The sequence below is a fragment of the Triticum urartu genome, chromosome 5 (genome assembly GCF_003073215.2).
Source record: "Triticum urartu cultivar G1812 chromosome 5, Tu2.1, whole genome shotgun sequence".
Classification (NCBI taxonomy): Eukaryota; Viridiplantae; Streptophyta; class Magnoliopsida; order Poales; family Poaceae; genus Triticum; species Triticum urartu.
Genome location: NC_053026.1, coordinates 282,518,937 through 282,541,899, shown reverse-complemented (window position 1 = coordinate 282,541,899; position 22,963 = coordinate 282,518,937). Strand labels below are relative to the sequence as shown.

Genomic DNA, 22,963 nt, shown 5'->3' with positions numbered 1-22,963 from the left:
TAGCTCAGAATGAAATAATTTATATATGAAAAATTATCAGAAAAATGCAAGAAATCCATTTATGCCAGTTTCATGCATGAAAAACCAACTTATACTTGCTGTATAAGTGAAAACGTAATAATGGCATGTTATATACTTAATTTGGGGTTTGCATATGAACCCTTGGTTCATATGGACTTCAACCAAATTGATGCTAGATGCATTAGGGCAAATCATAGCATCTTTGAAATGTCATCTTCATGCATCATATTGTTGCATATGATTGTTTATTGATTGCCGGCACCGTCCCCTCTCGATAGGTTCTACTCTGGAAGGTGTCCCGAGTACCTGTCTGAGGAGCAGTGCTTCTTCGTGGATCTATCAGGCAAGCAAACCCCCTTGAGCATCTCGATAAATCCCACTCTCTCGCTCCTGCTCCTTATACTGCATTAGGACAACAATGATTCAAACTGCTACTTTCTTCTGCGGCAGTTGAACCCATTCCTCTGCATGACCTGTCATTGCCACAGTAAATAGTTGAAACCCACTAGCATGAGTAGGAGTTGCTTGAGCCTTGATGTGCCTGCTCATCCATGCTTGTTTTTCTTTATGCCAGCTATGCTTAGAGTTGTGTCAGGTCTGATTCATCGGGAATGAATCGGAGTGGTGAACTTGTCCTACCGGTAAAGGCTAAGTGTGTGAACACGTTTTGGTAAAGGTAGCGATGAGAGGCCATGTAGGAGTACATGGTGGGTTGTCTCATTGGAACCGTCCTTAAGCACTGAGTTCTGTGTATGTTATCCAAGTCCATTTACTACCACACATTGGGTTCCGGTTATCCGGCCCCTCTCGGCTTATTAATCCACTTGATCTCTGTCCAGGAGTTGCAACTAGTTTCTAGCGTTTGTAGGTAGTGCTACTTGTCTACCAGGTGGTGTCCGACGGGACGGGCTTGGGACAGACTAGGCACCGTGGCACGGTGTACCAAGTGGCACCCGGATGGTGGGCTTGGGAACCCTGCACACATCGTTTGGGGCCGTGAGCGACACCCCGGCCGGATCTCCTTGCGGATGGAACCCGAATAGGCGATAAACCTGGACAAGAGACTTGTGTGGTTAGTCAGGTCGTGGCTGACACCCTCGCCCAGCTTCCGCTTGAAGGTTGCCGAGGTACATGATGTGTACAGGGCTATAAGTGGCGAGAGCATGTGTGACGAAGTACACCCCTGCAGGGTCAATATTATCTATTAGAATAGCCGTTTTCCTCGGATATGGAAACTTGGAGAACTTATGTAGTTACATAGACAACTTGAAGTGGATACTTTAAAATCCGCAAGATAAGCGTGAGTGCTATGGATGGCCTTCTCGTAGGAAGACGGGAACAGATCCATAATGGAGTATTGATATGGTGAACATGTGGACTCGTGTGCGTCTTCTCACCTCAAAGAAGTTTCTGATACTCATAGTATAGATTAGCCACTGAGTCATAGCTGGCTTGCTGCTGTTAAAACTCCACCACCCCCTTTGTTGATAATGTTGCATATGTAGATAGTTCTGATGTAAGACTTGCTGAGTACCTTTGTACTCACGTTTGCTTATTTATGTTTTGCAGTTGGTTACGCTAGTGACTTCGACGAGTAGCTTGTATCCCAGCTATGATCTTGTACCCTTGGGAGGGTCGTGTTTAGTCAGGCTTCTTAGTCTTTTCCTTTGTAGCTGTCTGTACTCAGACATGTAATGCTTCCGTTGCTTGTATGCTCTGAATGATGGGTCATGAGACCCCTGTTTGTATTGAATGCTATGTGGCTCTTCTGGGCCTTTATCTATATGAGTTTGAGTTATGTTGTGATGCCATGTTGTACATCACATACTTGCATGTTATGCATATGTGTAACGTGTATTGCTATGTGTGGGATCCGTCAACCTAGTTGTTTACCTCTAGTAGCCTCTCTTATGAGGAAATGTAGTCTTGTGCTTCCATGTGCCATAGTAGTCCGCTACAGCCCGGTTCACCGGAGTCCTGCTAGCCCAGCACTTCTGCTCCAGAACACTTGACTGGCCGGCATGTGAATCACTTTGTTCCTGTGTCTGTCCCTTCGGGAAATGTCACGCGGTGACATCCGGAGTCCTGCCTAGCCTGCTATAGCCCGGGTTCCCAGAGTCCTGTTAGCCCAGTGCTACAGCCCGGATTCATACGCTGTTGACCGACATGCTCGTGGTTGATTCATGTATGCCTGTCCCTGTAAGTTAGTGCCACTTTGGGTTCACGACTAGTCATGTCGGCCTGGGTTCTCTGTCATATGGATGCTAGAGACACTATCATATACGTGAGCCAAAAGGCGCAAATGGTCCCGGGCCAGGTAAGGTGGCACCCGTGGGAATACCGTGCGTGAGGCCGCAAAGTGATATGAAGTGTTACATGCTAGATCGGTGTGACTTAGGATCGGGTCCCGACACATAACCAATCCTTATCCATCTAGTCACTTTCCTTCGTCTTCCTCGCGCTCTCCCGCAAGCAACTCCTGCTCCTCCGCCATGGCCCTCGTCGGCCCAAGCTCCGCCCACCCTAGAGGACCCTCACCAAAGCTGCTCCATCCCAGACACACGAGCCCTTGTGCATCCCTGCTCCATTCATTGCCGATGCTGGACAGGAAAATGCTGTGTGCAGCCAGGGTCGCTACAATGACAAGCTCAGGCGACTATGGTGCGCGGCCGGAGTGAAACTGATTAAACAAGCGTCACGAGGGGGGTTATTGCGACCGTTGATGTGAGATGCTGGAACCAGGTGGCGAAGGAGCTTCAACCCGTGGCAGAATTTGCTACAACCAAATACGGCGAGGGCATGACCCAGGACGGCGGCGACATAGTTTTTGATGCAACCGTCATCAATTTTTGCTACTACTGATGTCTACAATTGTTATCACCGGCAACATCATTTTCTACATCCTTCACGATGATGCCGCAACCCTGGCGGCGGCGACGACATTCTTTTACTGCAACAGGCTATGGAAAAATCTACCACCGGTGAGTTTTGTTGCTACAACTGTGTATCGGATTAGCTGCGACCCGGGTCGGCGGCAATGACATTAGCTACAACCGTTGTTGGTTTTTGCAACTACCGACATCATTGTTTGCTACATGCTTCAGAGCTTAGCTGCGACATGCGGCGACATCAATTTTTGCTGCAACCGTAATTGGCTGTTGGTACTACCAGCGAAATTTCTTGCTACATCCATCAAGCCAGAGCTGCGACCTCGCGACGGTGGCGACGGCGATTTTGCTGCAATCATAGTCGGGTTTTGTTACGACCGGCGAAGTTTTTTGCTACATCCATTCAACGGCGTGATTGGCTGGTGGGAGTCGTCGACGCAATTCCGTTCATCGAGCATGAACGGCAAGGTGCGGCGGAACTATAACCGGAGCCGCTAAAAGCTGAAAACCGTAGGTGCAGCTGTTGCATGCATGGGTCGAGGCAGCGACGAGGACGACCGGCGAGGGTGGGAACCAACGACGAGGACAGCCGGCCAGGGTGGGGACCGACGACGAGGACCGGCATGTCTTTTTGCTGGAACCAGTCGAGCGCCGGCGACAACAACGACGCGGAGCTGCATCCACAACAAATTTTTGCTACGAAGAACATGTGTTTTTTGCTCGAACCAATCAAGCGTCGGCAATAATGGCGAGGCGGAGCTGCATCCACTGCAAAAATTGCTACGAACAACATCTGTCTTTGCTGGAACCAATCAAGCGTCGACGATGGCGGCGAGACAAGCGCGGATGGCCGGCGAGCACGGGCGGCGGAGGGGACAAGCGCGGATGTCACCGATGGCCGGCAGGCACGGGCGGCTGCGAGCGCAGTCTCCGCCATGGCCGCGAACTACTGGTCAACGGGCGCGTGAGACATGGAAGGAGGCACGAGGATGAAGCGTTTTTTGCTTAGAGAATAATGTGGGGATAAGATCTGACGGGTATTGTTGATCTAATCCAACGCATGCGCGGGGACCGGCCCAAATTTCGGCCGGTCTGCCGGCGCCTATCGTTCCCCTTCCGTTATCCCGTGCGGGCACGACTGTGTTCTTATCGGTTGAATAGTAGAGTGCCCGTGCGTTGTCACGGGCTTTTAAAATAGTTTGCAAAAGTTACATGTTAAATTTCATATGTACAAACAATATAACACAAACACAATTATTGAATAATTGAAGTCCAATTTTGTAATGTAAATTGATAACAAAACTAAAGATTAACAACATGTCCATGTAACAAACTGAGCGATGTTCGAACTAAACATCTGTTACAAAACTATCAATATCTAGATGATGCGCTTAAGAAATTCTTTCACAATATCTGGAAAGTTTTCTTTAGCTTCATTCCCACGACGTTTTAGCAAGTATAGTAAAAATTGCTTCCTCAACTCATACCCATTCTGCACAAACAAATATATATAGTTAGTATGAGAAGTTCACGCCAAAGGTCTTAAAACATGTAACGGACAATACTCACCGTGCAAACCGGCTTAACCAATTCTTTACCGTTCCACCAAAGCATAAAATGAAAAACAAAATAGGCAAACACATTTCTGCAATTTTTTAAATTAATAAATAAAAAATATAGTGATAACAAAAATAAAAGTTTTTCTTATGAATTCATTACCATCTATACTCGTTGGAATACTAAACGGAAATAAATGTTGCCACTTAGATATATCGGAATTCCAACCAGACAGCTTTATTTTGAGTGCTTCTTTGAAATCTCTTGCAAAACTTTTTAATTTCAGTGCATGCCTCAAATTTTTATCCTCTGACGATTGTGATGTTTGAATAGGGTCCATAATATATAGACGACGTGCCTCTTTGTCGATGACGTACAAGATGTATCGGCCGATGAATGCATAGGGAAGATAAATCTACAAGTGGAGCTATTAGAAACAACAATAAACCATGATAACAATAGACAAAATACTTTACTTACCATGTTGCACGATGGGATGCACGTGCGTTGCAACGGGCTGCATCGGCAACTACCTTTTTACCCTTGAAGCGCTCTTCTTTTCTTTCTTTCTTGATTCTCCCAACTAAAAATTGTTTATCGAAGTGATATGTGAATTGATAAATTTACGACCATACTAAAATATTAATAGCTAAAAACATATTTATCAAAGAACATTTCTAGAATACATTCGACATGAGCGTTGTCGTGTCTGATAGATTATGAACAAACACAATGATTACTTATCACCAAATCCCATTTATATTTTAGAATGTGGTTGAAATTATAGCTTTATAGAAGAAAAACTTATCAGAAATGTGCTACAAAAATAACATCTTGTGTTTAAACCCATAGAAATGAAGATCTTTAATAAGGCCATAAGAAGACATGTAGAAAGCAACATAGTACTCCCTCCGGTCCTTTTACTCGCATATAAGATTTGTCTAAAGTCAAACTTTGTAAAGTTTACCAACTTTATAGAAAATACAAAAAAAATCACAATATGGAATCAATATCATTAGATGCACATCACGAGTTCAATTTTTATAATGTATAACTTTAGTATTGCATAAGATGATATTTTTCATATAAATATGATCAAAATATTCTAAATATCTCGGTATTAAGGGTGTCAGTTATATGTCAGACTATGAAAATTTGATGCAAAGTTGATTTATGAGGGTTGTTGGGTCTTTAGTCGGATGGTTGTTGTTTATCCTCTACCCCAGACCTCTTCCTCCTACTGAACCGCCAACTACAACCGGCTGATCCACCCATCGCCACCACCCCCGACCGCGTTGCTTCCCTGCCCTCCCCTGTCGCCACCCTCGACTATCCCTGTGGACCACCCCGGTAACCAGATTTTTTCAGCGAGCCATCGCACCCCCACCCACACCTTTCAACCCTCTTTCCGCCTTCGACTATGACGCCACTGCTCAAGCAACGTTGGATCTTCATCGAATGGTTGTTGTTTTTCTTCTACCTTGGGCTTCTTCCTCCTTAACAGCCAGCCACCACCCGCCGATCCACTAGCCGCGACCGCCACCCCGACCAACCCTCTGAACCAGCCTAGCGGCCAGATTTTTCCAGTGAACCACCGCACCCCTATGAACCTTCTTCCTCGCCTCCGACTATGACGCCACTCCTCACTACCGCCTAGCGACCAGATTTTTTCGGTGAACCACCGCACCCCTACAAACCTTCTTCCTTGCCTCCCACTATGACGCCACTCCTCACTACCGCTCGAAGTGTCGTCCTTGTCTCCTACGAGGGCTCAGCCTCGCAGTGCCATCGATGCCTTCGGCATCGCCATTGCATCTCGTAGTGCCATCAATGACTTCGTCCTCAGGTTGCACTTGTGTTCTCCCAAAAATCAACTTGCAAAGATTCAAAATTCAATTGACTCACGAGTAGCTCGTGCACAATACTAATCATGTATAACTTGTTACCTTTAGATACTCACATGGACATCACATTTCTCCCATTGCCCGTGCGTCGCAACAGGAGCAGACTTATTCTGATGATTTAGTAGTGATCCTATCCTCATGGACATAAGACGGAACTTAAATCTATCTGCCCCTAATACAATGTTGGCATCACCGTACCCGACCCGCAATCTCTTCTATCCACACCCCCATTCAACCAGAATGGTAAAAGTCAATTTCAAACATAAACATTAAACTAAATTAACTAAACACCGTACCCGACCCATAATCTCTTCTATCCACACCCTAATATAAAAGCAGCTTCTCCAAGGTCCTTCATTGAAAAACACTTGTTCAAGTAGGCCTTTATGCTTTCCAAGAATTCTATATCATTTCCCATCAACAGTATGTCATCCACATACAATATGAGAAATGCTACAGAGCTCCCACTCACTTTCTTGTAAATGCAGGCTTCTCCATAAGTCTGCATAAACCCAAACGCTTTGATCATCTCATCAAAACGAATGTTCCAACTCCGAGATGCTTGCACCAGCCCATAAATCGAGCGTTGGAGCTTGCACACCTTGTCAGCATTCTTAGGATTGACAAAACCTTCCGGCTGCATCGTATACAATTCTTCCTTAAGGAAACCATTAAGGAATGCCGTTTTGACGTCCATTTGCCATATCTCATAATCATAGAATGTGGCAATTGCTAACATGATTCGGACGGACTTCAGCTTCGCTACGGGTGAGAAAGTCTCATCGTAGTCAACCCCTTGAACTTGTCGATAACCCTTACCGACAAGTCGAGCTTTATAGATGGTCACATTACCATCCGCGTCTGTCTTCTTCTTAAAGATCCATTTATTTTCTATGGCTCGCCGATCAACGGGCAAGTTAGTCAAAGTCCATACTTCGTTTTCATACATGGATCCTATCTCGGATTTCATGGCTTCCAGCCATTTGTCAGAATCCGGGCCCGCCATCGCTTCTTCATAGTTCGAAGGTTCACCGTTGTCTAACAACATGATTTCCAAGATAGGGTTGCCGTACCACTCTGGCGCGGAACGTGTCCTTGTGGACCTACGAAGTTCAGTAGCAACTTGATCTGAAGTTTCATGATCATCATCATCAACTTCCTCTCTAGTCGGTGCAGGCACCTCAGGAACATTTTCTTGAGCTGCGCCACTTACCGGTTCAAGAGGCAATACTTCATCAAGTTCTACTTTCCTCCCACTTATTTCTTTCGAGAGAAACTCTTTCTCTAGAAAGGAACCATTCTTGGCAACAAAGATCTTGCCTTCGGATCTGAGGTAGAAGGTATACCCAACAATTTCTTTAGGGTATCCTATGAAGACGCATTTTTCCGATTTGGGTTCGAGCTTTTCAGGTTGAAGTTTCTTGACATAAGCATCACATCCCCAAACTTTTAGAAACGATAGCTTAGGTTTCTTCCCAAACCATAATTCATACGGTGTCGTCTCAACGGATTTCGACGGAGCCCTATTTAAAGTGAATGCGGCAGTCTCTAAAGCATAGCCCCAAAATGATAGCGGTAGATCGGTAAGAGACATCATAGATCGCACCATATCTAATAGAGTGCGATTACGACGTTCGGACACACCATTACGCTGAGGTGTTATAGGTGGCATGAGTTGTGAAACTATTCCACATTTTATTAAGTGTGTTCCAAATTCGTGACCCAAGTATTCTCCCCCACGATCTGATCGCAAGAACTTGATTTTCCTGTCACGTTGATTCTCAACCTCACTCTGAAATTCCTTGAACTTTTCAAAGGTCTCAGACTTGTGTTTCATTAAGTAGACATACCCATATCCACTCAAGTCATCAGTGAGGGTGAGAACATAACGATAGCCACCGCGAGCCTCAACACTCATTGGACCGCACACATTAGTATGTATGATTTCCAATAAGTTGGTTGCTCGCTCCATTGTTCCTGAGAACGGAGTCTTGGTCATTTTACCCATGAGGCATGGTTCGCATGTGTCAAATGATTCGTAATCAAGAGACTCTAAAAGTCCATCTGCATGGAGCTTCTTCATGCGTTTGACACCTATGTGACCAAGGCGGCAGTGCCACAAGTATGTGGGACTATCATTATCAACCTTACATCTTTTGGTATTCACACTATGAATATGTGTAGCATTACGCTCGAGATTCATTAAGAATAAACCATTCACCATTGGAGCATGACCATAAAACATATCTCTCGTATAAATAGAACAACCATTATTCTCGGATTTAAATGAGTAGCCATCTCAAATTAAACGAGATCCTGATACAATGTTCATGCTCAAAGCTGGCACTAAATAACAATTATTGAGGTTTAAAACTAATCCCATAGGTAAATGTAGAGGCAGCGTGCCGACGGCGATCACATCGACCTTGGAACCATTCCCGACGCGCATCGTCACCTCGTCCTTCGCCGGTCTCCGCTTATTCCGCAGCTCCTGCTTTGAGTTACTGGTAAGGTACACATCAATTACATGTATATCACATATACCTTTAGTGTTGCCGGCCTTCTTGTCCGCTAAGTATTTGGGGTAGTTCCGCTTCCAGTGACCACTTCCCTTGCAATAAAAACACTCAGTCTCAGGCTTGGGTCCATTCTTTGGCTTCTTCCCGGCAGCTTGCTTACCAGGCGCGGCAACTCCCTTGCCGTCCTTCTTGAAGTTCTTCTTACCCTTGCCTTTCTTGAACTTAGTGGTTTTATTCACCATCAACACTTGATGTTCCTTTTTGATTTCCACCTCTGCTGATTTCAGCATTGAATATACCTCAGGAATGGTCTTTTCCATCCCCTTCATATTGAAGTTCATCACAAAGCTCTTATAGCTCGGTGGGAGCGACTGAAGGATTCTGTCAATGGCCGCGTCATCCGGGAGATCAACTCCCAGCTGAGTCAAGCGGTTATGCAACCCAGACATTTTGAGTATGTGCTCACTGACAGAACTATTTTCCTTCATCTTACAGCTGAAGAACTTGTCGGAGACTTCATATCTCTCGACCCGGGCATGAGCTTGGAAAACCATTTTCAGCTCTTCAAACATCTCATATGCTCCATGTCTCTCAAAACGCTTTTGGAGCCCCGGTTCTAAGCTGTAAAGCATGCCGCACTGAACGAGGGAGTAATCATCGACACGTGATTGCCAAGCGTTCATAATGCCTTGGTTCTCTGGGACAGGTGCGTTACCTAGCGGTGCTTCTAGGACATAATCTTTCTTGGCAGCTATGAGGATGATCCTCAGGTTCCGGACCCAGTCCGTATAGTTGCTGCCATCGTCTTTCAGCTTGGTTTTCTCTAGGAACGCGTTGAAGTTGAGGACAACGTGGGCCATTTGATCTACAAGACATATTGTAAAGATTTTAGACTAAGTTCATGATAATTAAGTTCATCTAATCAAATTATTCAATGAACTCCCACTCAGATAGACATCCCACTAGTCATCTAAGTATAACATGATCCGAGTTAACTAGGCCGTGTCCGATCATCACATGAGACGGACTAGTCAACATCGGTGAACATCTTCATGTTGATCGTATCTTCTATACGACTCATGCTTGACCTTTCGGTCTTCTGTGTTCCGAGGCCATGTCTGTACATGCTAGGCTCGTCAAGTCAACCTAAGTGTATTGCGTGTGTAAATCTGGCTTACACCCGTTGTATTCGAATGTTAGAATCTATCACACCCGATCATCACGTGGTGCTTCGAAACAACGAACCTTCGCAACGGTGCACAGTTAGGGGGAACACTTTCTTGAAATTATTATGAGGGATCATCTTATTTAAGCTACCATCGTTCTAAGCAAATAAGATGTAAAACATGATAAACATCACATGCAATCAAATAGTGACATGATATGGCCAATATCATTTGCTCCTTTTGATCTCCATCTTCGGGGCTCCATGATCATCATTGTCACCGGCATGACACCATGATCTCCATCATCGTGTCTTCTTGAAGTTGTCTCGTCATCTATTACTTCTACTACTATGGCTAACACTTTAGCAATAAAGTAAAGTAATTACATGACGTTTATGTTGACACACAGGTCATAAATAAATAAAGACAACTCCTATGGCTCCTGCCGGTTGTCGTACTCATCGACATGCGGGTCGTGATTCCTATTACAAGAACATGATCATCTCATACATCACATATATCATTCATCACATCCTTTGGCCATATCACATCACAAAACACTTGCTGCAAAAACAAGTTAGACGTCCTCTAATTGTTGTTGCAAGTTTTTACGTGGCTGCTATAGGTTTCTAGCAAGAATGTTTCTTACCTACGCCAAAACCACAACGTGAATTGCCAATTTCTATTTACCCTTCATAAGGACCCTGTTCATCGAATCTGATCCGACTAAAGTGGGAGAGACAGACACCCGCCAGCCACCTTATGCAACTAGTGCATGTCAGTCGGTGGAACCGGTCTCACGTAAGCATACGTGTAAGGTTGGTCCGGGACGCTTCATCCCACAATGCTGCCGAATCAAGATAAGACTAGTAACGGCAAGATAATTGACAATATCGACGCCCACAACTGCTTTGTGTTCTACTCGTGCATAGTAACTACGCATAGACCTAGCTCATGATGCCACTATAGGGGAATGTAGCAGAATTTTAAAATTTTCTACACATCACCAAGATCAATCTATGGAGTCATCTAGCAACAAGGGAAAGAGGAGTGCATCTACATACCCTTGTAGATCACGAGCGGAAGCGTTCAAGAGAACGGGGTTGATGGAGTCGTACTCGACGTGATTCAAATCACCGATGACCAAGTGCCGAACGGACAACACCTCCGCGTTCAACACACGTACGGTTGGGAAGACGTCTCCTCCAACTTGATCCAGCAAGGGGGAAGGAGAGGTTGATGAAGATCCAGCAGCACGACGGCGTGGTGGTGGAAGCAACGGTAATCTCGGCAGGGCTTCGCCAAGCGCTGGTCGACGGAGGAGTGTCACGGGAGGGAGAGGGAGAGGCCAGGGGCTTGGGTGCGCAGCCCTCCCTCCCCCCACTATATATAGGGTGCCTTGGGGGGGGGCGGCGGCCCTAGGAGATCCAATCTCCTAGGGGGGCGGCGGCCAAGGGGGTGCCTTGCCCCCCAAGGCAAGGGTGGCGCCCCCCACCCCTAGGGTTTCTAACCCTAGGCGCAGGGGGAGGCCCAAGGGGGGCGCACCAGCCCACCAGGGGCTGGTTCCCCTCCCACTTCAGCCTGTGGGGCCCTCCGGGATAGGTGGCCCCACCCGGTGGACCCCTGGGACCCTTCCGGTGGTCCCGGTACAATACCGGTGACCCCCGAAACCTTCTCGATGGCCGAAACTAGACTTCCTATATATAAATCTTTACCTCCGGACCATTCCGGAACTCCTCGTGACGTCCGGGATCTCATCCGGGACTCCGAACAACTTTCGAGTTACCGTGTGGTAATATCTCTACAACCCTAGCGTCACCGATCCTTAAGTGTGTAGACCCTACGGGTTCGGGAGACATGCAGACATGACCGAGAAGCCTCTCCGGTCAATAACTAATAGCGGGATCTGGATACCCATGTTGGCTCCCACATGCTCCATGATGATCTCATTGGATGGACCACGATGTCGAGGATTCAATCAATCCGTATAGAATTCCCTTTGTCAATCGGTACGTTACTTGCCCGAGACTCGATCGTCGGTATCCCAATACCTTGTTCAGTCTCGTTACCGGCAAGTCACTTTACTCGTACCGTAATGCATGATCCCGTGATCAACCACTTGATCACATTGAGCTCATTATGATGATGCATTACCGAGTGGACCCAGAGATACCTCTCCATCATACGAGTGACAAATCCCAGTCTCGATTCATGCCAACCCAACAGACACTTTCGGAGATACCTGTAATGTAACTTTATAGTCACCCAATTACGTTGTGACGTTTGGCACACCCAAAGACTCCTACGGTATCCGGGAGTTGCACAATCTCATGGTCTAAGGAAATGATACTTGACATTCAGAAAAGCTACAACAAACGAACTACACGATCTTTGAGCTAAGCTTAGGATTGGGTCTTGTCCATCACATCATTCTCCTAATGATGTGATCCCGTTATCAATGACATCCAATGTCCATAGTCAGGAAACCATGACTATCTTTTGATCAACGAGCTAGTCAACTAGAGGCTCACTAGGGACGTGTTGTGGTCTATGTATTCACACATGTATTACGATTTCTGGATAACACAATTATAGCATGAACAATAGACAATTATCATGAACAAAGAAATATAATAATAACCATTTTATTATTGCCTCTAGGGCATATTTCCAACAGTCTCCCACTTGCACTAGAGTCAATATTCTAGTTACATTGTGATGAATCAAACACCCAAGCAGTTCTGGTGTTGATCATGTTTTGCTCTAGGGAGAGGTTTAGTCAACGGATATGCTACATTCAGGTCCGTATGTACTTTACAAATCTCTATGTCTCCATTTTGAACACTTTCACGAATGGAGTTGAAGCGACGCTTGATATGCCTGGTCTTCCTATGAAACCTGGGCTCCTTGGCAAGGGCAATAGCTCCAGTGTTGTCACAGAAGAGAGTCATCGGGCCCGACGCATTGGTTATGACTCCTAGGTCGGTAATGAACTCCTTCACCCAGACTGCTTCTTGTGCTGCCTCCGAGGCTGCCATGTACTCCGCTTCACATGTAGATCCCGCCACAACGCTTTGCTTGCAACTGCACCAGATTACTGCCCCACCATTCAAAATATACACGTATCCGGTTTGTGAGTTAGAGTCATCCAGATCTGTGTTGAAGCTAGCATCGACGTAACCCCTTACGACGAGCTCTTCGTCACCTCCATACACGAGAAACATGTCCTTAGTCCTTTTCTGGTACTTCAGGATATTCTTGACCGCTGTCCAGTGTTCCATGCCGGGATTACTTTGGTACCTTCCTACCAAACTTACGGCAAGGATTACATCAGGTCTGGTACACAACATAGCATACATGATAGACCCTATGGCCGAGGCATAGGGGACGACACTCATCTTTTCTCTATCTTCTGCCGTGGTCGGGCATTGAGCCGTGCTCAATCTCGTACCTTGCAATACACGCAAGAACCCCTTCTTTGACTGATCCATTTTGAACTTCTTCAATATCTTGTCAAGGTACGTACTCTGTGAAAGACCAATGAGGCGTCTTGATCTATCTCTATAGATCTTGATGCCTAATATATAAGCAGCTTCTCCAAGGTCCTTCATTGAAAAATACTTGTTCAAGTAGGCCTTTATGCTTTCCAAGAATTCTATATCATTTCCCATCAACAGTATGTCATCCACATACAATATGAGAAATGCTACAGAGCTCCCACTCACTTTCTTGTAAATGCAGGCTTCTCCATAAGTCTGCATAAACCCAAACGATTTGATCATCTCATCAAAATGAATGTTCCAACTCCGAGATGCTTGCACCAGCCCATAAATCGAGCGTTGGAGCTTGCACACCTTGTCAGCATTCTTAGGATCGACAAAACCTTCCGGCTGCATCGTATACAATTCTTCCTTAAGGAAACCATTAAGGAATGCCATTTTGACGTCCATTTGCCATATCTCATAATCATAGAATGTGGCAATTGCTAACATGATTCGGACGGACTTCAGCTTCGCTACGGATGAGAAAGTCTCATCGTAGTCAACCCCTTGAACTTGTCGATAACCCTTAGCGACAAGTCGAGCTTTATAGATGGTCACATTACCATCCGCGTCTATCTTCTTCTTAAAGATCCATTTATTTTCTATGGCTCGCTGATCAACGGGCAAGTCAGTCAAAGTCCATACTTCGTTTTTATACATGGATCCTATCTCGGATTTCATGGCTTCCAGCCATTTGTCGGAATCCGGGCCCGCCATCGCTTCTTCATAGTTCGAAGGTTCACCATTGTCTAACAACATGATTTCCAAGACAGGGTTGCCGTACCACTCTGGTGCGGAACGTGTCCTTGTGGACCTACGAAGTTCAGTAGCAACTTGATCTGAAGTTTCATGATTATCATCATCAACGTCCTCTCTAGTCGGTGCAGGCACCTCAGGAACATTTTCTTGAGCTGCGCCACTTACCGGTTCAAGAGGCAATACTTCATCAAGTTCTACTTTCCTCCCACTTATTTCTTTCGAGAGAAACTCTTTCTCTAGAAAGGACCCATTCTTGGCAGCAAAGATCTTGCCTTCGGATCTGAGGTAGAAGGTATACCCAACAATTTCTTTAGGGTATCCTATGAAGATGCATTTTTCCGATTTGGGTTCGAGCTTTTCAGGTTGAAGTTTCTTGACATAAGCATCGCATCCCCAAACTTTTAGAAACGACAGCTTAGGTTTCTTCCCAAACCATAATTCATATGGTGTCGTCTCAATGGATTTCGACGGAGCCCTATTTAAAGTGAATGCGGCAGTCTCTAAAGCATAGCCCCAAAATGATAGCGGTAGATCGGTAAGAGACATCATAGATCGCACCATATCTAATAGAGTGCGATTACGACGTTCGGACACACCATTACGCTGAGGTGTTACAGGCGGCATGAGTTGTGAAACTATTCCACATTTTCTTAAGTGTGTTCCAAATTCGTGACTCAAGTATTCTCCCCCACGATCTGATCGCAAGAACTTGATTTTCCTGTCACGTTGATTCTCAACCTCACTCTGAAATTCCTTGAACTTTTCAAAGGTCTCAGACTTGTGTTTCATTAAGTAGACATACCCATATCTACTCAAGTCATCAGTGAGGGTGAGAACATAACGATAGCCACCGCGAGCCTCAACACTCATTGGACCGCACACATCAGTATGTATGATTTCCAATAAGTTGGTTGCTCGCTCCATTATTCCTAAGAACGGAGTCTTGGTCATTTTACCCATGAGGCATGGTTCGCATGTGTCAAATGATTCGTAATCAAGAGACTCTAAAAGTCCATCTGCATGGAGCTTCTTCATGCGTTTGACACCTATTTGACCAAGGCGGCAGTGCCACAAGTATGTGGGACTATCATTATCAACCTTACATCTTTTGGTATTCACACTATGAATATGTGTAGCATTACGCTCGAGATTCATTAAGAATAAACCATTCACCATTGGAGCATGACCATAAAACATATCTCTCGTATAAATAGATCACGAGCGGAAGCGTTCAAGAGAATGGGGTTGATGGAGTCGTACTCGACGTGATTCAAATCACCGATGACCAAGTGCCGAACGGACAACACCTCCGCGTTCAACACATGTACGGTTGGGAAGACGTCTCCTCCAACTTGATCCAGCAAGGGGGAAGGAGAGGTTGATGAAGATCCAGCAGCACGACGGCGTGGTGGTGGAAGCAACGGTAATCTCGGCTGGGCTTCGCCAAGCGCTGGTCGACGGAGGAGTGTCACGGGAGGGAGAGGGAGAGGCCAGGGGCTTGGGTGCGCAGCCCTCCCTCCCCCCACTATATATAGGGTGCCTAGGGGGGCGCCGGCCCTAGGAGATCCAATCTCCTAGGGGGGCGGCGGCCAAGGGGGTGCCTTGCCCCCCAAGGCAAAGGTGGCGCCCCCACCCCTAGGGTTTCTAACCCTAGGCGCAGGGGGAGGCCCAAGGGGGGGCACACCAGCCCACCAGGGGCTGGTTCCCCTCCCACTTCAGCCCATGGGGCCCTCCAGGATAGGTGGCCCCACCCGGTGGACCCCCGGGACCCTTCCGGTGGTCCTGGTACAATACCGGTGACCCCTGAAACCTTCCCGATGGCCGAAACTGGACTTCCTATATATAAATCTTTACCTCCAGACCATTCCGGAACTCCTCGTGAATCTCATATGGGACTCCGAACAACTTTCGGGTTACCGTGTGCTAATATCTCGACAACCCTAGCATCACCGATCCTTAAGTGTGTAGACCCTACGGGTTCGGGAGACATGCAGACATGACCGAGAAGCCTCTCCGGTCAATAACCAACAGCGGGATCTGGATACCCATTTGGCTCCCACATGCTCCACGATGATCTCATCGGATGAACCACGATGTCGAGGATTCAATCAATCCGTATAGAATTTCCTTTGTCAATCGGTACGTTACTTGCCCGAGACTCGATCGTCGGTATCCCAATACCTTGTTCAGTATCGTTACCGGCAAGTCACTTTACTCGTACTGTAATGCATGATCCCATGATCAACCACTTGATCACATTGAGGTTATTATGATGATGTATTACCGAGTGGGCCCAGAGATACCTCTCTATCATATGGAGTGACAAATCCCAGTCTCGATTCATGCCAACCCAACAGACACTTTCAGAGATACCTGTAATGTACGTTTATAGTCACCCAGTTACGTTGTGACGTTTGGCACACCCAAAGACTCCTACGGTATCCGCGAGTTGCACAATCTCATGGTCTAAGGAAATGATACTTGACATTCAGAAAAGCTACAGCAAACGAACTACACGATCTTTGAGCTAAGCTTAGGATTGGGTCTTGTCCATCACATCATTCTCCTAATGATGTGATCCCGTTATCAATGACATCCAGTGTCCATAGTTAGGAAACCATGACTATCTTTTGATCAACGAGCTAGTCAACTAGAGGCTCACTAGGGACGTGTTGTGGTCTATGTATTCACACATGTATTACGATTTCCGGATAACACAATTATAACATGAACAATAGACAATTATCATGAACAAAGAAATATAATAATAACCATTTTATTATTGCCTCTAGGGCATATTTCCAACAAAAAGCACATCAACGTGGAGTCCCGCAGCTGAAAAACGTTATGTAATAAAAATAGATGCATGTAACATTAAAAAATGCAGACACCAATAGAGTAAGCATCCGAGTAACTAATAGGTTGTTGTATCAACTACTTGCATGTATACATGAATTCATCTTAAATTTCTAGGAAAGGAATGCAGGTTGTGGGGCTTACTGTTATTGTCCTATCAGCAAAACCAGGACAAAACCATTTGTTCCCTGGATCAAATGCTACAGATCGCACCCATCCCAAGTGACCACTAATGACCTGTATTACGGAAATAGAAAATGTATTTTATCACTTAGTGAAAACTAAGATGCTCTCATAGTATAATTCCAAGAAAATATGCAAAAGAATCTAGAATATTTAACTATTTAAACCAGTACATAAAAGCTCAAAGTAGGGTTATTACAATTGCATGCATGATCAAACTAAATCTTATTTTATAATTGAAATATGACATTGGTATTTCGAGAATTTATCTGAGGCGCCAAACCTTATAGTTGCAACAAAATAAATTGGAAGGTCACACTTGAAAATTGTGCAACAAACAAAATACTCCGATGGAGCATGCCATGGAGGTTTAGGCTACTGGCGCAGATGTCAAGAATTTGAAAGACATATCAAGACATGAGCAATTTAAAATAACAACCAGAAGTGCACATTACGTCCTAAAAGTACAATGTCCCAAAGTACAATGATCAGACCACCATAGAAGGAAATGTAAGTGATAAAACGTGTGAGATGACCAGGAAAACAAGAAGGGAAGACCAAATCTTGCAAATACAATTAATTAAATCTCGCTCCTGTCCTTGCGGTGACACATGGCTTGCTAATCGGCCTTGGCTCCCAATATACTACACTCTGTAGGAATTACATATAAAAATAATATTTCAGAGAACTAAGAATGAAACTCTAAATTCCGATTAAACTAATCATTTTTGACTATACATGATAATAGCATGACAAACTGAAGCTCATACATCTTACATGTGAAAATAATAGCATTAGCTACCATCATGCTGCTCCATTTCCTTGCACACCACCACCATACGTGATAATAGGATCATCCATCTGCTAGATTATTTTTTGAGAATCTAAAAGCTATCCAATAACCTCCATTGATTCTTTTAGCATTACGATCTAGCCCACCTTGCACACCACCATCATGGTCCAAAGAGTGAAACTGAAACATATGGTCTGGTTTCATGTGAACTTAAACTACTATGATGGAATAATGAACACAAAGGAAACGTCAAAATAGAATTATTTTTTAAATATTTTTCTGATGAATGATTCGAGTGATAAGAGACCCAAAGCAACATAAACACACCACTATTATCCTTCTGAGATATGGATGTTGAGGAATCAAAAGGTTTGTCAGGAAAATACTATATTTTTTCAAAAAATATATTTGAACTAAGAAATCTTCTCTTATAAAGGGAGAATTATTTTAACAAAGTTAACATTCATATGTACAGCCAAGCGCTAAATTTTTATTGGTATATTGTTTCAGTTCACCAAAAACCAAATTTCTCCTTAAGATATCTTGAATGAAATTACCGGGGGGGGGCATTCATTAGATGGATATGGAGATACCATAGTTCGAGAAATTCTGAAACATAATAGATACTCCAAATACCTGTAAAGCAAACAAAGAGTAAACAAGGTATTAATCATTACTCAAGTTTATTTTACAATGTACGTGCACACACGTCAAGACCAGGACATCCATATAATTTAGCATGCTAATGGCTTTCAAACTTCAAGCAGAAGGTATCCGGCTACTTCATGAGTTGACCGTATAATATAATCAACTTGTGTATGAGTGAAATCAGCCTATCTATTTGTTCCGGTGAGATGCCCATGCGCCTACCCATCTCAATCGTGTTTTCCAAAATAAAGGCACCATCTTGGTCACAACGAAATTTACTTCTACTTGGTCATGTCAGTCATATGTTGTTGGACGTAGTCAGTAATCAGTTGAGCCTGAAAAGCAGTCGCTAACCAATCAGGCACTGTAAGGGCTGATGGGCCTTTCTTCTATCATAAGACTAACTTTCTTCTATGAAGCTAGTAGGCGTTTCAATTTTTATGGTGTACTCTTGAAGATCTGATAGCTAGATATGTTCTCAAGAAATAAGATGAAGCTAAGATGCTACTACATGACTAATTATACCCACCACCAAAGTAACAATAGTAAGAATCAAGCTGCTACTAAGAGTTTAATTGCAAACATACGACAATTTGTGTTTGGGTCACTCTTATTTGTGAACCTTTTTTCCTGGTAAATTTTTGACGTTTGTTGCTCCAGTCCAAGGTGACATCCTCCCATGACGAACTTAGGTTCGCTGTGTGGCTAAGTCATCAGAGATGTCTTGTCCGATGACCGGCAGCCGCACATGAGGGCATTCTTGGGGATCAGGAACTTGTCATCCTCTCATGATCACGAGGTATGCCAGTTCATAGTAGTATTGCCAGAAGCAGGATTCTAAGTAATTTTTAAAAAATGGAACACAACTCAATCTTGTCGACAGTCTAGAGTTTTCAGAAGAAAGCACAATATCCTTACCTAAACAATGTACCGCAAAATGCCATCTCTCAAGGTGTAGATCTACCTGCTTTTCGGCAACCATTTTCCTCCTTTCACACTGCACCAAAATTTAAGACTCGCTCAGATTCAGATCACATAAAATAAAGCCGGTGGGAATAGCTGGGAGTGGGAGGTGGGAGGGAGGACGAAAAAACGGTGTTGGTGGGACGAAATTTAACCGGTGAGCGGAGACTACCAACTGAGACATTAGGAGTACAGATGACCGGATGACGGCTACCTCACCTTCGCCATGGCGCCCCCTCTGCTTCACACCATACTTTCCCATGAACTGCCAAGGATGAGTCCCCCGCCAACCACCCTGCTCTCTGCCCTGATCCCCCCTCGTGTTCATGTCCATCCACCACGGCCATCAAGGGGGCCGAGGCGTGCGCCACCCATAACGCCCCCAGCCAAGAAGGTAGATCTGATATCTCTTGAGCCATTGTCATAGTGTCTGTTATTAAGTCTTGAAGCAACCAACCAGTACATTTACCCTTATGTCATAACCAAGAAAATGTACGACTTGATGAAAAATGCATGAACCACTCGCTCATGCAATTTGCTGTAAATCAATCTCTAATGAAATGCAATTTGCCATATTTTCTGAAGTAGGGAAATAATTTCATGCATACAACAGACCAATCCCAACCCCATCCCTCTCACTCTCGGCCCTCACCCTTATCACAAAATCCACTAACTATTGTTCTAAATAAGCCAGTGATTGACGCCACCGTGGCAACCCAGCAGCAAGGGACAAGGGCGGCAACAGCCTTCCTATCTTAATGCTAGTCACCCGAGGCTCTACGATCCCTTACCATCAAAATCCTTCATTGCACAATCTCGAAGAAAGTAGCTTATTGGAAACAAAGAGGAAAAGTTAGAGCTTCCATCCAGAGGAATGAGAGCACAAAATATTTCCATGGCTCTGCCTCTCAAAGGTTTAGGAAAAATAAAACTCAAACCCTCGTTCCAAATGGAGTCGAGTTCTCTAACCACACCAAAAAAATAACCCAACACACCGACTTTTACAAGGATACACTATTAAGAGTCATAGTACACCTATAGGGTTTCGTTTGGAGGGGATTTATAGTCTGGGGTAAAATTCACAGGCCGGACGCACTAATGAAATTGAGGTGGGTAATTAATAGGGTGTTTCCTATTTAGCGCGGCAGGCACCAGTTATAGCCACAGAAGCATCATCTTATACATGTATGTAACACAGCCTAGCTAGTCAAACAAAGAGACTGTAGCTTACTCAACAGATAATTCCTTCAAGACAGGAAGAGGATAGAAGCTTAACTCCAGTTGTTTATGAGAAATATAATATGCTCTTAGATATGCAACTTTAGAATATTTAGAAGGCCTGCACTTTATTAATTATCACTACATCACAACCATTGCAAATGGTGGCATGCCACTTGAAGTTCTCTAAAAATTCGCATGATTACTTGGCTCTCTTGTGACTTGGCAAGATTACAAAGCTTTGTGTGAAAAATTCAGGACATCGTTGAATGAGAGAGGGCATGTCTTACAGATTAGTAACTTCTGTGTTGAAATTGTGAGTTATCAGGCAAGTACCTGAAGTAGGATATCCGCAATTGTAAACATCATGACATATTTAAACCTCTCGACCTTCCGTTTTCATGTCTGCATAGGCACTAAGGATCAAGTCATACTTGTTTCAATTGAAGGGACAACTTTAAAACATTTCTTCTCTGCCTTGGTGAACATCATGACATCTTTAAACCAAAGAAAATGCATGATAATGTAGAGAACTGAAGATGGACGGTTGGAAAAAAGAACCTCACTAATTCAGATTGACTACAATCAGTCCAAAAGTCAGATTTCAGACCAAGGCAAACCAGGAGAAGTGATACTACCATATTAGGTAATTGACCACATACGCACAAAGACAGGTAATCATTCCTACATCACTGAAACCAATGTCTCTCACATGCGTACCCAACAACCCAAAAAGGCGTAGCCGTCGATGTGTTACGACTGTACTTTGTTCTCAGAGTTGTCAAACACAGGAGCTCTGAGCCACTCCACCTTGACATCATACTGCAGCAATAGCAATGTGTAGCACTCAATTCACTACTTGAGAAAGAGGGCATAGGTGCACCCACAAAGGCGGAGTCTTCCTTGAAGTTGGACGTCACAGAGACACACAGAGAAAGCACAAATCAATGACTATCCATGGAATCGTACCAAGAACACGAGGGAGGGTGGGATTTGAGACGGATATCCAAACCTGCTTCGCCCCAAAGCCGAGAGGGCACACGCCCGCCAGCCGTTGCATGATCCTCATCATCTCCAATTGCCTCATCCTCCATAGCTACAACACTAACCTGTGGGCGCATGCGAACACGAATCCATCAAAAATGGCGATGCAAACCAGCGAGGCCCATCCATGGCGGCAACTGTGTCAGAAGCCGAGGAAGATGCACACACATGGGGAGAGGGAAGAGCGCATTCATGAGTAGCACCTTGTGCCGTGCCCAGTTCCCGCCTCCCATGCGCCCTCAGTGTCTCCACCGCACTCCGCTCGAGGGCGCAATCGACGCAGCCGCGCGCAGTCTTGCTCGATTCCTGCGGCACACATCAGCGCCGGCGTCCGTAGTGGAACGCGGATCCCGACGCGCTTGCTGTGGAGCGGCGGGCGCGCGGCGGGATCCAGACGGCGGTGCAGCCAATCCGGAGAAACGACGAAGACGGCGATCTGGAGAAACGACGGAGGAGGCGATCCGGAGAGGGGATCGATGGAGAGACGTGTCCCTGCAGCACACGTCGGCGGCGCAGTCCCGTACGCGGACGCGATCCCGGCGGCGTCTTCTGTGTGACGGCGGCCGTGGCGGCGGCGATCCAGACGGCGGTGGCAACAATCCGGAGAAACGACGGAGACTGCGATCTGGAGAAACGGCGGAGGAGGCGATCTAGAGAGGGGATCGAGTTAGAGACGTTCGTGGGTCTCGGGCGCGGCGAGGGGGATCGATCAACAGGCGGGCGGGGGTGGGGCAAGGGGATTCGTAGGAATTTCGAATGTTTCACACCGGTAGTTCTGATCGAAAATTTTGGTTGTTCGCGGTTCAGGGCGAATAGCCTGACGTGGGAGGTGGAATCGAGACGAAAAATAACCCTCTCTATGGAGAAAATCTGACCGGCGGAGACACAACGGCCGCCATTAT

At 45.3% G+C, this 22,963-nt stretch overlaps 1 long non-coding RNA gene across 2 annotated transcripts; it reads right to left on the bottom strand.

Moving 5' to 3' along the window:
- Positions 1-17,360: 17,360 nt before the first annotated feature.
- Positions 17,361-22,234, bottom strand: LOC125555891. 2 transcript variants are annotated; one of them, XR_007304938.1, is made up of 5 exons: positions 22,030-22,234; positions 21,738-21,919; positions 19,755-19,833; positions 18,782-18,824; positions 17,361-17,449 (listed from the first exon to the last, which is right to left on the bottom strand). It is a non-coding gene; the product is annotated as an uncharacterized LOC125555891 (long non-coding RNA). The 2 variants fall into 2 exon arrangements; XR_007304937.1 differs by lacking the exon at positions 17,361-17,449 and having other exon boundaries at positions 18,486-18,824.
- Between the last annotated feature and the right edge of the window lie 729 nt (positions 22,235-22,963).